Raw genomic sequence first — 16092 nt, forward strand, 5'->3', positions numbered from 1 at the left:
GGCATGGTGGCGCATGCCTGTAGTCCCAGCTACTCGGGAGGCTGAGGCAGGAGGATCGCTTGAGCCCAGGAGTTTGAGGTTACAGTGAGCTATGACTGGGTGAGTGAGCAAGATTGTGTCTCTAAAAAATAAATAAAATGATGGATCAACTTAAAGAAAAATAGGAAGTAAATACTAGAATAAAGCAAAATTATGTCAAAAATTCATGAGGATACTGCCCAAATGACTCGACTTTGAAAAACACTCAAATAGTGATTGAGCTTTTGAATCAGGCAGACCTGCCTCCATTGCTTAGTATGTGGGTGACCTTCATCTGGAAAATGGATTATTGTGGAGGTTAAATGAGTTAACACTTGCGCAGTAGCGCTCAGTAGATGTGGTTCCCATCATCCTCCCGGGGGAGGTACTGGGCAGTCCAGGATCAGGACAGGCCTGGATTACTGATCTGGCTGAGCCGCTGACTCACTGACAGATCCGACCCCACCCTCAAGGCCTCAGTTTTCTCATCCAGAAAATGACAGGGTAGGATGGCATCCTCCCTCTGGAGCCTCCCAGTCCTACCAACCATCCTCTGATTAAAGCATCAGCCTCACCTAGTTTGATTATTGCATCAGGGAATCACAGAATTGCAGCTAGAAAGGACTCAAGAACTCCAAATATGTCTCTCTGGCACCGCTGCCCCATTTCATAAATGAGGAAACTGAGGCCCAGAGAGGTTAAGCAACCTGTTCAGCCACATGGACTGGGTGGCTACTGGGGAGGAAGTCAGCAGGTTCTGCCCCGGTGTCCAACGGGGAAATGAGATTGCTTCCTCTACATTTTGAAAAATGACTTAGGTGCTTGGTGATTTAACCACCACCTACCTTAAAAAATGCCCCCAAATTCTGCTGGGGATACAAGTCCCATTTCAGTCTGAGAAAATCAATGCCATGGGGGTGGGAACACTGTTAACTGGATTGATGGATCACATCATGTTACAAACTAAATCCACCTTTAAAAGGTCAGGCACCCACTCCAAATTCCCCCAGGGAAGACACAGAAGATGAAATTGGCAAGAAGAGGTTAGAAAGCGATGGGGTGGGGGAGACGAGTGGGAGTTGGTTTCCCTCCTTCTCCATTTGTCCTCTCTGTCTCCTCTGTGTCCTTTCCCTCCCTTCCCCGGTGTAAGACAACACACCCCTCTCAGCGCCCAGCTTGCTCTGCCCAAAGCTTCCCTGCAGCCTGGGCCAACTCACCAGCTACAAATAGAACCAGAATCCACTGAAAATAACTCCTCCTCTCTTCTGCCCAGAACTTCCAAGTGCACTAGGACACTCTGCCTCCACCAAACAGGCCCCAAGCAAGGAATTTAGGTAGAAAGAAACCAAGTCCACTGCTGGGGACCATTTCAGGAAGAACAGTCCCAATAACAGCTGACTCATATTATGATAAGTGCAGCTCAGTAACAGTAACCATTCCAAGAGCCTGGCTATACTTCCCAGCCACCGGATGAGGAAGGTCCTGGTGATTAACCCCATTGTGCAGATGAAGCTCTGAGAGGCGAGGAACTTGCCCAGAGCAACACAGCCAGTAGGACGTGGAGCTGGAGTCTGAACCTGCCCCGGGGACTGGAGTCCACAGGGTTAACCACCACGCTACGCTGCCTCTCTCCATGCAAGGCCACTGTACCAACTAACTCTAGATCCTTGGAGGCTATGGGGATCTCAAACCATCCAGACTCTCCTTTGACAGCCAGGGAAACTGAGGCCCAGACAGAGGAAAGTCTTGCCCAAAGGTACTCAGTAAATGAGTGAATCAAGCACCCAGGTCTCTTGGCTCAGAGGCCAATTGTTTTTGCAGAGGTCAAGGCAAACAGAGACTCCCTTGTTCCTTTTATGTGGAAGCCCCATGGGTTTTTTTTTTTTTTTTTTAACTTTTCAACCTCCCTTTTCCCAACAGAACAGAGAGCTCCCCACCCCCAGACACCCGTCTGGCCGCCAGGCATCCTGAGATTACCTCTTCCCTCTCTGCTCAGGGTGTTTAATGTTCTAGGGGAAGAGAGCAAACAGCAAGGCATAAATCACAGGTGACACAGGCTGGCTTTCTCCTTTGCGGCATATGAAGCAGACGGGACCCAGCAAGGGAAGAGAATTAGCAGGGATTTGCTGGCTCATTTAAATTCAAGGTCTAAAGGCACACATTTCTCCTACCCCTGAGAGTTAGATAAATTTCCCTCTACTCCCAGATCCCATTTATTATGAAATAATTCTCTGAAACAGTCTTAACCTCTGCGGTGATGACAGGAGAGAACAGAATAAGGCTGCAGAAGCTCTGCTGGGGAGGAATTTAAGAAGTGGTCGAGGGGTATGAAAAAGAGTCTCACACCTGGCGTCAGAGGATCTTGATTTCATTCCCAGCCCTACCACTCCTCTATGGAGTGTGTTAAGCTGCCGCAGTTTCCCCAATGTGTCTAAGGGCCAAGGAGTTCAAAGAGATCTGTGCGTTCACTCAATCTCTTTATTGCAAATGCTTCTTGAGCATGTCCTTTATTGAGCACCAAGACAAGCTCTGCCTGTGTAACAGGGAACAAGACAATACCAGTTTCTGCCCTCCTGAGGCTTACAGTCTAGTTGGCAAGACAAAGTCAACAGAAGTCCAGGTAAGTGCTCAATTGGAGAAGATACAGGATTTATGGCAGCAGTTATGTAGAGGGATGTACCCCAGACTTATGGGGGTCTAGGTAACTTTGATGCAGAGACTGGAAGGAAGGATAGAAGTTAACTGGGCAAAAGTCAAGGGAAAAGGTGACTCAAGGAGAGGGAACAGCATATGCAGACTCTAAGGCAAAGGAGATCTGGCCTATTCACCAAACCAAGCAATCCCTAGAACAGGTATATATTTATTTGGGCACTTTTCTGTGAGAAAGGGTCACCATTCTAAAGGGAGAATCTTCCTGAAATTCCATGATTTAATGCTGTGTTAATCATAGAGTGCAGGCTGGATTCTACAATGGTCACATTCTTTCAATATTACAAATTCCTTCATCAGCACCTCTAGGAAATAATCAACCCTGTCCCAACAAGTCACTGGATATTGACGAATCCTTTTATTGGACATATTCCATTTGTCTCCATGGATCCCACATTCTTGACTTTTTAAGGTCTAGTTTTCTGGAACCGACCCACTTTGTCCTCCCTTAAGAGGGCATATGTGGCACAGAAGGGCAGTCAGTGTGATGTGGTGGCCTTGGACTTTTCAGGAAATTATAGAATTATTATGTCCCACCAGAGAGAAAAAAATAAAGTTCATTTTCTACTCCCAGCGCGACGGCTTGGAACATCGCCAGCAGACACAGCTCTAAAAGCAGAAACAAGAGGATCAGAGATGTAGCTAGAAATGAGTCTCCACTTCCCACGGATGAGGCTCAGAGAGATCGGGTGACTTCCTCAGGGTCCCACTCAAGGAAGTGGCTGGGCTGGCTTTCAAACCCAAAGGGATTGGCTTGTGACCTCCACATTTCTCAAACGTTTCTGAGAAATGATATTACATAGCTATCATCAAAATAAACAGAACCAAAAAAGAGATGCCTAGCTGAAAATATTTGGGACATGCTGAGGTCAACAAGGTAACCAGGTTTTTTTTCTTTGCTGCAGAAGTTCTCAGATCCTTGATATGCTGATGCACAGGGACCTTCTAAGGAGAGGTTACGGAGTTCAGAGTTTCCAGAACTCATTTGAGCTGAGGACACGTTTCTGGGCAACTCTTGAGATCTGAGTTCCTTGGAACCCACTTTGGGAAACACTACTACCCCATGATTTTGTAAGCATTTATATCCTTATATATAAAGGACACATAATCTATATATTTTGTATGGACCAATGGATACATAGCTTGACCATTTCCTTACTTTTTTTGTTGTTTTGGTAGAGACAGGGTCTTGCTATGTTGCCCAGGCTGGTCTCGAACTCCTGGCCTCAAGTGATCTCCCTGCCATGGCCTCACAAAGTGCTGGGATTACAGGTGTGAGCCACCATTCCCAGCCCCATTTCCTTGTTGTTTGACCTCAGGTATATGACACCCTCCCCTTTTTGAGCTTCATTTTTATCCTCTACAACAGGAAACAAGACACTTTTCTGTAAAAGTTCGGGTAATAAATATTTTATGCTTTGCAAGCCACATACATTTCTGTAGGATTTCTTCCTCCTTTCCTTCCTTCCCTGAATTATAATTTTTTAAAAAAAATTTATTTTTAATTGACAGATAATAATTGTGTATATTTACAGGGTACAATGTGGTGTTTCAATACGTGTATACATTATGGAATGATCAAAGCAGGGTAATTAGCATATCCATCACCTCAGATATTTGTCTTTTTTTTTTTTTTTTTTTTTTTTTTGAGACAGAGTCTCACTCTGTTGCCCAGGCTAGAGTGCCGTGGCGTCATCCTAACTCACAGCAACCTCAAACTCCTGGGCTCAAGCAATCCTTCTGCCTCAGTCTCCCAAGTAGCTGGGACTACAGGCATGCGCCACCATGCCCAGCTAATTTTTTCTATATGTTTTTAGTTGTCCGATTAATTTCTTTCTATTTTTAGTAGAGACGGGGTCTCGCTCTTGCTCAGGCTGGTTTCGAACTCCTGAGCTCAAATGATCCACCCGCCTCGGCCTCCCAGAGTGCTAGGATTACAGACGTGAGCCACCGTGCCTGGCCTGTCTTTTTCTTTTTGTGGTGAAAACACTTAAAATCCTCTCTTTTGGCTATTTTGAAATGTATAATACATTATTGTTAACGATAGTCACCTTACTATGTGATAGATCACCAGAACTTATTCCCCTTCTAACTTTAACTTTAACCGTTGACCAACGTCTCCCCTTACCCTGTCCACCTCCTTGCCCCCACCAGCCTCTGGTAACTAGCATTCTACTCTCTATTTTTTAAATTCCACATATAAGTGAGGTCACATGGTATTTTTTTTTCTGTCCCTGGCTTATTTCACTTAACGTCATATCCTCTAGGTTCATCCATGCAACAGCAAACGACAGGGTTTTTATTGTTGTTGTTTGTTTTTTAATTCAGACAGGATCTCACTGTGTCACCCCAGCTAGAGTGCACTGGCATCATCATAGCTCACAGCAACCTCAAACTCCTGAGCTCAAACGATTCTCCTGCCTCAGCCTCCCAAGTAGCTGGGGCTACAGGCATGCACCACCATGCCCGGCTAATTTTTCTATATATTTGTAGAGACAGGGTCTTGTTCTTGCTCAGGCTGGTCTCAAACTCCTGACCTCAAGCAATCCTCCTGCCTTGGCCTCCCAAATTGTTAGGATTACAGGTATGAGCCACCGTGCCCAGCCTTTTTTTTAGAGGCTAAATATTATTCCATTTTGCATATATATACCACCCTTTGAAAAATTCACTCATCCACTACAGGGCATTTAAGTTGTTTCCATATCTTGGCCATTGTAAATAGTGCTGTAATGAACATGAGAGGGCAGACATCTCTTCAGCATACTGATTTCAGTTCTTTTGGACAGATACCTAGTAGTGGGATTGCTGGATCATATGGTAGTTCTATTTTCAGTTTTTTCAGGAACCTCCATACTGTTTTCCAAAATGGCTGTACTATTTTACAATACCACCAACAGTGTATAAGGGTTCCCTTCCTCCACATCCTCGCCAGCACTTGCCATCTTTCATCTTTTTGATAATAGCTTCTACAACTCTTTTAAATATAAAAATCATTCTTGACTCCCAGGCCATGAAAACAGGCTAGAGGGAGGGGTGGGAGCAGTATTTTTGGTTAAGCCATAGATTGCTGTCCCACGCTCAACAGTGCTTAATACATGTAAGATGTGAGGAAATCTGCCAAGTATTCTGCATTTCATTATTTGCTGGTCCTCCTAAGCCACTGTAGGAGCTAGGCACCAAATTTCTTTCCCGTTCTAGGGAAAAGCTGGTGTCCAGAGAAAAACAATGAGAACCTCATTTGCAGGGTGACTCGGTGGCCAGAGAAGATTGAAATGGGATCCTTAAATGACAGTCCTGAGAAGAAACCCACCAGGCTCTGACACTCAGCAGAAAAGATGCCCAACCTATAGTATAAACATGTAGTGTCTCTGCAATTTCTATAAGACAAGGGCTTAAGAGTAGTAGCTTGGTTGGAGGAAGGGACTAGGGAACTTGTCTCCAAGCTGCATTTGTAAGGCATATTTGCATAGCACACACACTTTTTACTTAAAGTGGATGTTTGCTTTGGATGCTTGGGAAGGAGATGATGTAACATGGGATAAAACCTCCAAACCATTCCTCGGATGTGCCCCCGCTGTAGCTACTATGGACCCAGCTTAATGTCAGCCATTTTGCAGCCTCCATTCCATTGGTCCACAGATTAATCCTGCAAGGCAAGTTATGTGGTCTCCTCTGAATAATGCAGAAGTTGAGGCTCCAGGACATTAGTTAACTTACTTACCTGCCTAGTGTCACTCAGGTGATAAATGAGGAAATCACAGTCCAATCGCAGATCTCCTGGCTCCAAAGTCAAGGCCTGTTTCAATATATCCTGCTGCTTGGAACCACTTCTCTGAGCCTGTATTTGAATGATCAAGGTACTCATAGCCAATTTCTTACAGCTTCATATTTAATTACATAGGGCATTAGATTGTTTGATAAATGTTTCATATGTTAGTCTTCATTCATTCTCTGTCTGGATCGATTTCTGTGTTTTATTCACCTGAGTTCAATATTTGAGTCAAAATTCCTTTGGGTTCTTGGCTCAGAAACAGACCCATATAAATCTGCCCAATTGATTTTTGACAAAAGTCCAAAAGCAATTGAAAAGAGGAAAAATGGTTCTTTCAATAAATAGTGCCAGAGCAATTAGACATCCCCAGACAAAAGAATGAACTCAAACCATAATCAAAAATTAATTCAAAATGGATAAGGACTTAAATGTTAAACATAAAACTTTTAGGGAAAAAAAACACAGGAGAGAATTTCTGGGCTAGGCAAAGTTTTTAAACATGACAGCAAAAGCACAAAGACATAAAAGGAAAAATTAAGAAATTGGACTACATCAGAATTAAAAACTGATGCTTGCGAAAGACCCTGGGAAGAAGAGGAAAAGATAACCTACACACTGCTCGTAAAATGTTTGTAAACTACATATCTGACACAGAACTATCAAAACTCAACAGTAAGCTGGGCGCAGTGGCACAGGCAAATTATGCTCAGTGAAAAGAGCCAATTTCAAAAGGCCATATACTGTATGATTCTACTTATATAACATTCTTGAAATGACAAAAGTATAGCGATGGAGACTAGGTTAGCGGTTTCCAGGAGTCAGAGAAGCAAGGCGGAAGGGAGAAGGCTGTGGCTATAAAAGGGTTACATGAAGGACCCTGTGATGAAACTGTTCTGTGTCTTGACTGGGGTGATGGTCAAACAAATCTACACGAGGTAAAGTTGTGTAGAACTGAACACGCTCACACACACACACACACACACACACACACGCACATACATGAATGCGTGTAAAACCGGTGAAATCCACACAGGACAGGTGGATTGCATCAATGTTAATTTCCCGTGCTATTATATTATAGGATGTTACCCATGGAGGAAAATGGATGAAGGGCATAGGGGATCTCCTCTCTTTGCCCTTTCTTACAGCTGCATGTACATTTACAGCTATCTCAAAATAAAATAGTTTTTTTAGGCCAGGCTCAGTGGCTCGTGCCTATAATCCCAGCACTTTGGGAGACCAAGATAGTGCGATTGCTTCAGGCTAGGAGTTCGAGACCAGCCTGGGCAACAAAGCGAGACCTCCCTTCTCTAAAAAACATTTTTTAAAAATTAGCCGGGCATGGTGGCATGCCCCTGTTGTCCTAGCTACTCAGGAGGCTGAGCCAGGAGGGTCTCTTGAGCCCAGGAATTTGAGGTTGCGGTAAGCTATGATGGTGCCATTGCACTCTAGCATGAGCAACAGAGCAAGACCCTGTCTCTTAAAAAAAAGAGGGGGGGAGGCTCTATTTTGGTTTGGTTGTTAATTCCTTTGAGTTCTTGACCCAAGATGGTTCTTTTCAGGGGTTAAGGTGCATTGACTATTCATTTGTCTACTAAGATCACCTGATAACCTTTAGCAAAGCCTATGGCTGCTAGGCACAGGGCTAAGTACTCTCTGTAGATTATCTCTTTTAATAGAACCTAGTGAAGTTGGAAGCACTGTTATTATATATCCATTTAACAGATAAGGAAACTGAAGCTCAGCAAAGTAAAGCTATATGCCCCAATCCTTACAGCCATTAAGAGCCAGGAATGAAACCAAAGCCTCTGAGTCCAAGGCCCATACCCTTAACCTCTATGCTCCACACCCCCACTGATTAGATGCCATGTGGCATCGGTCTTTGGCCTAGGCTACCCTTAAGCCTGGGACAAAAAGCCAGGGCTCTCCTTTGAGTCACTACCAGGCGCGGCGGTACAGTGGAAAGAACACTACATCATTCCACTAGATTCCCCTAGACCATTCCAATTCTGGAGACCAAGTTTAAGTCTTGATGCCATCCCTTGCAGGCTGTGTGGCCTTAGAAAAGTCGCTCCTGTCTGAACTTCAGTTTCCTCACCCTTAAATCAGAGCTTGTAATTCCAGCACTGCCGGTGGATCAAATGAAGTAATACATTTCAAAGGGCTTTGGACACTCCAAAGGGGGCAGTTATTATTAATAGCAGGGCACCATGAAATAAATTCTAAATATAGGCCACTCGGTCCCATTTATCTTCTGGTTTGATGGTAAATGCGTTGAGGGCTTGGGCTGAGTATTAGCCTTTTATTTTATCCTAACCTCTCCTTTATAAAGTGTTCCAAAAAATGGTAGGTTTCTAAAAGTTATTGTTAGCTGTGATATTGGTAGAAATGTGATCAGAACACAAGAAGAAAAACAGAGTATTGATGGTAAAAATAAAGAACCTTGTACTGAAACTGCATTTTTTTTCTTGTAAATTGTAAAGAGAACTGAAAATGCTCTCAGCCAAGCATCGGCCCCTGAATTTCCTGCCTTATAACCCCAGGTAAACTCCTTATTTTCAATTTTGGAATTGTGGGTTCTATCTTTTCAGGGGCATGGAAGAATGTGAAATTTGCAAAGTACTTTGAGGTACAACATGTTCTTGCTATTTATACCAACCTGGATCTGTGGCTGTTTTTTGGACAAGGTTTTTCCACATAAAATCTATCTTTTTTTCCCCCCTTTCCCAGTTATGACAACCTTAAAACTCACAAACAAATTCCTCGGCTTTATTACTAATGCCAATAACGAGGACTTTTCAAACTACCTTTCATCTCCCACATCTTAAGCAACGTTGCAAACAGTAATTAAAGTTCAACACCCTGGTGAGGGAGGCATCTATTATTCAACCCATTTTCCAAACAGGTAAACCCAGACTTAGAAATTAAAGGCCTGCCCACAGGTCACCAGGGGCTGGAGCAGGGAGGAGAGTGGAATTAAGAATTCTAGGCTTCCCAGCTCTCAGATTCACCAAGATATGGGGTAGTAAGAATCTATGGGCAGCAAGGTGGGGATGGCTTCTTAGAACAATCACTGAGGTGGGATGATCCAGAGGTGACAGAAAAGAGGAAGAGGCCAGATTCAATGATACTCAAGGAAAGGATGGGGAAGGAAGGAAGGACCTGAAACCACTTAGAAAAGAAAGTAAATGTGTCTATGGCCATACCACCCTGAATGTACCTAATCTCATCTGATCTTGGAAGCTGTGCAGGGTTGGGCCTGGTTAGTATTTGGATAGGAGAAAAGAAAGTAGGTGTATTTGATCCATAAATTTGGTTGAAGGTGGGAATGATTGTGATTAAAAGACTAATATATTTAAACTATCAGATTTTTTTTTTTTTTTTTTTTTTGAGACAGAGTCTCACTCTGTTGCCCTGGCTAGAGTGAGTGCCATGGCATCAGCCTAGCTCACAGCAACCTCAAACTCCTGGGCTCAAGCAATCCTACTGACTCAGCCTCCCAAGTAGCTGGGACTACAGGCATGCGCCACCAGGTCCGGCTAATTTTTTCTATTTTTAGTTGTCTGGCTAATTTCTTTCTATTTTTAGTAGAGACGGGCGTCTCGCTCTTGCTCAGGCTGGTCTCGAACTCCTGAGCTCAAGCAATCCTCCGCGTCGGCCTCCCAGAGTGCTAGGATTACAGGCGTGAGCCACCGCACCCGGCCAGCTATCAGCTTTTTAATGAAGAAATGGGAGGAAAAGATTTTTTTTATCTTTGCATTTTGAAATCATTATAGATTCATAAGAAGTTGCAAAAATAATATAGATAGGTTCTGTGTACCTGTCACCCAACTTCCCCCAGTGTTACCATCTTACGTAATTATAGATCATTATCAGAAAATTAATTGACGGAATACAATTAACAAGACTACAGACCTTACTCAGATTGCACCAGTTTGAGGAGCATAATATGTTTAATATTTTATTTCACACATAAAGTGCACGAATCTTAAGTGTACAGCCTGATGCAGTTTTATGCATGTAAACACCATGTAACCAACACCTCTAGCAAAATGTGGAGTGTTATCAGCCTCCAGTGTGCACCCTCATGCCCCCCATAAATTAATACCTGCCCTCCTACAGAACCACTATTCTTTGATCAATGTAGATTAGTTTGTCCTATCTTGAAGTTTATATAAATAGAATCATACAGCATATTCTCCTTTATATCTGGCTTCTTTCATGCAACATTATGTCCATGAAACTCATTTATGATTTGATATGTAGCAGAGGTTCACTGTTTTTCATTGTTGTCTAGTATTTTATTATATGAATAGATCATAATTATTTATCCATTCTACTGTGAATAGATATTGGGGTTGTATCCAATTTTTGGCTGTTATGAATAAAGAAACTAAGAACATTCTTGTACATATTATTTGTTGGACCTACTCACTCATTTCTGGTGAGAGTATATATAGGAAAGGATTTTCTGGCCTCAGGGTGGGTAGATGTGTAGCTTTGGGAGATACTCTCACGTTTTCCAAAGTGGTTGTACCAATTTAATTTACCCCCCGCCAGCAGCATGTGAGAGTTCCATAGGAGTGTAAAATTTCATGCCATTAAACTCTAACAAATGATTGCATGCAAGGCCAACTACAATTCATCTGTGCTTCAGAATTCTCATTTCAAAGTATTTTTCTGTTCAGAACCAAAAGTGGGGAAAGTGTCTAAGAAAATCCCAAGGGCTACAGGGCAGGAAAGTGACATCAGAGGTCAGAAAGTCAAGAAACTAGAATTGTCATTTTGTTGGGAGACTTGGAGCCCGTCACCACTCTAGGCCTTTATCACTAAAAATAAAGCAGATGGATGGGATCATTTCTAAAGTTCCTTTTAGCTCCAAAGGGCATGGTTCCAACATGAAAAATGTTGGTGTTGTAATGTTAAGTGAAAGGGTAGAAAAAGCACGTGCTGGAACTTAGGAAAATATAGTTGCCCAGAGGCAAGGGCTAGAGGAAAATACACAATGCTTGTGTTGTTAGATTGGTACATATTTATTTTCTTTCTGTTTTTAATAATACAGTATTTTCAAAATTTGTGGTTATGTGAGTTTTAAAATAAATTGCCTATGCACAGGGGTCCCCAACCTATCGTGAGTTATATAATTATTTCATTATATATTACAACATAATAATAATAAAAATAAAGTGCACAATAAATGTACTTGAATCATCCCGAAACCATCCCCCCTCCCCAGTCCGTGGAAAAAATTGTCTTTCATGAAAATGGTCCCTGGTGCCAAAAAGGTTGGGGACTGCTGAAATATGTATTTGATATATTAACGACTTGATAATATTAACATATGAATTAATTATTTTTCCACTATTTTCCATATTATATAAAAGCTGAGATCTCACTTACTTGGAATATACCCTCAAGTCAAATTACTAGATACCGTGAAGCCTCCTAATATTTATTCAACAAATACTTACTAAGGCCAGGCATAGTGGCTCACACTTATAATCCCGGCACTTTGGAAGGCCAAGGTGGGAGGACTGCTTGAAGCCAGGAGTTTGAGACCAGCCTGGGCAACATAGTGAGACCCTTGTCTTTACAAAAAAAATTTTTAATTACCTCGGTATGGTGGTGCATGCCTGTAGTTCTAGCTTGGGAGGCTGAGGCAGGAGGATCACTTGAGCCCAGGAACTCGAGGCTGCAGTGAACTATGATGGCACTACTGCACTCCAGTCCTTTCTAGGCGACAGACAGAGCAAGACCTTGTCTCTCAAAAATAAATAAATAAATAAATACTTCCTGAGCACCTTCTTTGTGCCAGACACAGGGCTTGGCGCTGACGACACAGTGGGTGAACTGGATATAGTACTTGAATGTCTAGGAATTTATCACCTGTTGCAGAAGACAAACCCATAAACAGATAAGTACAAGGCAATGTGCTAAGGTTTATTTTAGGCAACTTGGGAACTTATAAGAGGAAACTTGCTCAGTATGGGAAGGTAAGAAAAGCTTCCTAGAAGAGGTGGCACTCAGCTGAGACCTGAAAGATGATTCAAAGTATGCCAGGTAAAGGGGAATAGGAACCTCCTGTCCAGCTGGGGCATAGGCATGGCAGCTGGAGGGAGCGTGGGATGGTTATGGAGCCGCAGATGATTCAATGGTAGGTGGTTGTGGGACGAGACAAGATGAGGTTGAAGAGGCTTGAATGCCCCTCACAGACCCTTGAACTGCCATGGGGAGCCACTGAAAAGTAGCAGTCTGGGGCTAATCAGTAACCATTCAGTTCTGTCCCAAATTCCCCAGGTATACCTGCCCATAAACTACATTCATGCCCTGATGGCACTGCTGGGGTTTTCTGCTAGGGAGCTAGAGCATTGTTAAAGGCAGGAAGTACAGAGCCTGCTGGCCTCGTTGGCAATCAGAAGGGAGCAAGGTTTGAGCCTGGGGAAGCTGCTAAGGACTCTATCAGGAGGGGGGCACGGAGGCTGAGAAAAGGCGGCTGGGCAGGGGCCAGAGGGCTGAGAAAATGAGGCACTCACCTGAACTCTATCAAGGATTGTCAGTGGGCATGAGTAGAGGAAATCGAGCTCAGGGAATCAGGAAGCAGAGACATAGTGTGATATGTGTCTATAGTCAGTGGGGGAGAGACAAGGCTGCTAGAGACAGGGGCAGCCCATTCTCCAGCTCCTCTCATTATCTCTGCAAAGGTTGCTTTGTGCCTTGTCACCAGCAAGCCACCCCAAGTAAGCACTCGATGCTGGAGTGGCATTGAAAACATGTCGATATCCTGATACATTAGTCAGAAGCACAGGATCTCCGCTGGAGGCAGGGCAGCCTTCCCTGTTTGGCTGGTGACATCTTAATAAAGTTCTCAAGGTCTCTGCAGTCAGCTCCTGACAGCTCTGTCCGGGCAGTGGCTCATCTTGGGACGCTTCTGCCACCCACCTGCCCACCCTAGGCACAACAGCTGGCAGGCGGCTGCCTCCTGGCAGGAAAGGCCTGGGCCTTGCTGAGATCCCAGAATCTTGACTTTCAATCCCTTCATGCAGTGTCCTCTGAGCACAGCCCCCAATCAGCAGGCAGGAGGCCAATTTAAAGGCATAAAACCTACTTTTATTTGTTTTTCACATGGCTAAAAAGTAGAAAGACAAATCCAAGTCTCAAACTAGCTAAAATCTTTGACTTATCTTGGGTTCACCCAAAAGTAGAATCTGAGATAAAGGCTTCTGTGTGAATAGTTTATGCAGGAAGTGGCCCCAGGGAGCAGCAGTGAAGGACAGGCAAGGAGCAAGAGCCAGGATAAGGACGGGCCACGAGTGGCCCTGATAGGAGTGACTCGTAGCTCAATCCCTCAAGACTTCCTGAGATGCTGTAGGAAATATATCCTGGAAACTACCACTCTGAGGAATAAAGGGGAAGCACTTATCCATCAGCTCCCTTCCCTATTGGTAAAGGGTTGCCTTGTGGGGCATCAATGTCCTGCACTTCTTTGTCGCATGTAGGCGAGTACTGAGACTGGCAGGTACCCCACACCCACAGGGCATGAGAATTGAGGTGCTGCCAAGTTGCCCTCAGAACACCTATCATCAGTTGGAGTAAAAGGATCTAAGTGGTGCACAAGAGATGCCCGATCCATTCTACACAGATGTACTAACATGCTCCTCTCCCCAGTGGTCCTCTCTTGTCCCCATGCAAGAGGACAAGGATTATTAAAGCCTTGTTCTCGCCTGCTACTATGGTTTGAATGTGTCCCCCAAAACGCATGTGTTGGAAACTAATCCCCAATGCAAGTGTTGGGAGGTGGGGCCTAATGGGAGATGTTTAGGTAAGGAGGTCTCCACTCTCACGATTGAATTAATGCCAATTATAAAAGAGCCTGAAGCTGACCGGTTCAATATCTTGCTCTCTCTCACCCTCTCTTTGCCCTTCTGCTATGGGATGCCGCAGCAAGAAGGCCCTCACTAGATGCCAGCCCCTTGAACTTGGACTTCCCAGCCTCCAGAACTGTGAGCCAATAAATTTCTTTCTATTATAAATTACCTGGCTGGGTGCAGTGACTCATGCCTGTCATCCTAGCACTCTGGGAGGCCAAGATGGGAGGATTGCTTGAGGTCAGGAGTTCAGACCAGTGTCAGCAAGAGTAAGACCTCCATCTCTAGTAAAAATACAAAGATATTAGCCAGGCAACTAAAAATAAATAAAGTTAGCCAGGCATGGTGGTGCATGCCTGTAATCCCAGCTACTTGGGAGGTTGTGGCAGGAGGATCACTTGAGCCCAGGAGTTTGGGGTTACTGTGAGCTAGGATGATGCCACAGCACTCTAGCTCAGGCAACCAAGTGAGACTCTGTCTCATAAATAAATAAATAACCCATCTCAAGCATTCCGTTATAGCAGCACAAAATGGACCAAGACATCTGCCCAGCATCCATTCCCCCTTTTCTGGTAGCAGCATCTCTATTTTGGAATCGGGAAACCAACCCTCCCCTACTTCCAGTCCCCGTGGTTGGGTGAGGCTGACCTCCACACCGCCCCATGCCCCCAACTCCAAGTGTTAGTCAAGTCCCAGGTCCAGCCAATCAACATAGTCTGTTCCTCCCCTCCAGCTGCAATAACTGGTTTAGGAGAGGTCACTGGATCCTATCAGTACTTAAATCTTCATTCCATCATATACTTGGGGGATGCGGTTCCATCCCAAGTTCCATAGGTGGGACCTGATAGGCTTAAACCAACCAGCACATTTCACTGAATTTGCACACTAACATCGCAGTGGACATATGACCTATAAGCGGCCCAGCCAGGCTGACTCTCAGGACTCTGGCTTGGAATGCTGGAACAGATGTGTTCTTTTTGCCACTGAAGCCCAGGGTGCCAACCACTGCTGGAGAGCATACTAAGACCATTTGACAGATGAGAAAAAAAAAGACTCAAGGAAGTGAAGGCACTTACCCAGTTGTTCTCAAGCAGGAGTAATTTTGGGACCAGGGGACACTTGATAATGTCTAGAGACATTTTTGGTTGTCATAACTGAGATAAGGGGAGCTGTGGTACTGGCTTCTAGTGGGTAGAAACCAGAAATGCTCCTCAACATCCTACAATGCACAGAACAGTCCCCCACAACAAGGAATGATCTAGGCCAAAATGTCAACAGAGCCAAGCTTGAGAAACCCTGCTTGACTAATGGTCATTTGCACTGTGCTCTCAGATTCAAACCCAAGTCACTCTACTGAAAGCTGTTTGAGCCCACTCTGCATTTGCACCCCAGGCCCGTGCCAGAGCCAGCCAGGGGTGCTTCGGCAAAGGCTCCAGAGAGTAAGAGGCCCGAGAGCTGGAGGATAATGGAGCCCAGCCACTACAGGGGCACCATGATCTTGTGCCAATTTCACCCTCAGTCAAGCGCATTCCAGGGTGAGCCCTTGTGGATTCCTGCATAATTTCTTGGCCCTGGTGGCCTGTGCTTCAGGGAACCTGGGGAGGTCTGTGGCTCCATGCCCAGAGTCCCAACTCCATTTCTACCTGTTTGCCTGGTATTTGCTGTACAAAATTGGAAATTAATAATTCATCTCACAGGATGAATAATTCAACAGAGGGGACGAAGGGC

This window comes from Propithecus coquereli, unplaced genomic scaffold (genome assembly GCF_000956105.1).
Source record: "Propithecus coquereli isolate 6110/MARCELLA unplaced genomic scaffold, Pcoq_1.0 Scaffold206, whole genome shotgun sequence".
NCBI lineage: Eukaryota > Metazoa > Chordata > Mammalia > Primates > Indriidae > Propithecus > Propithecus coquereli.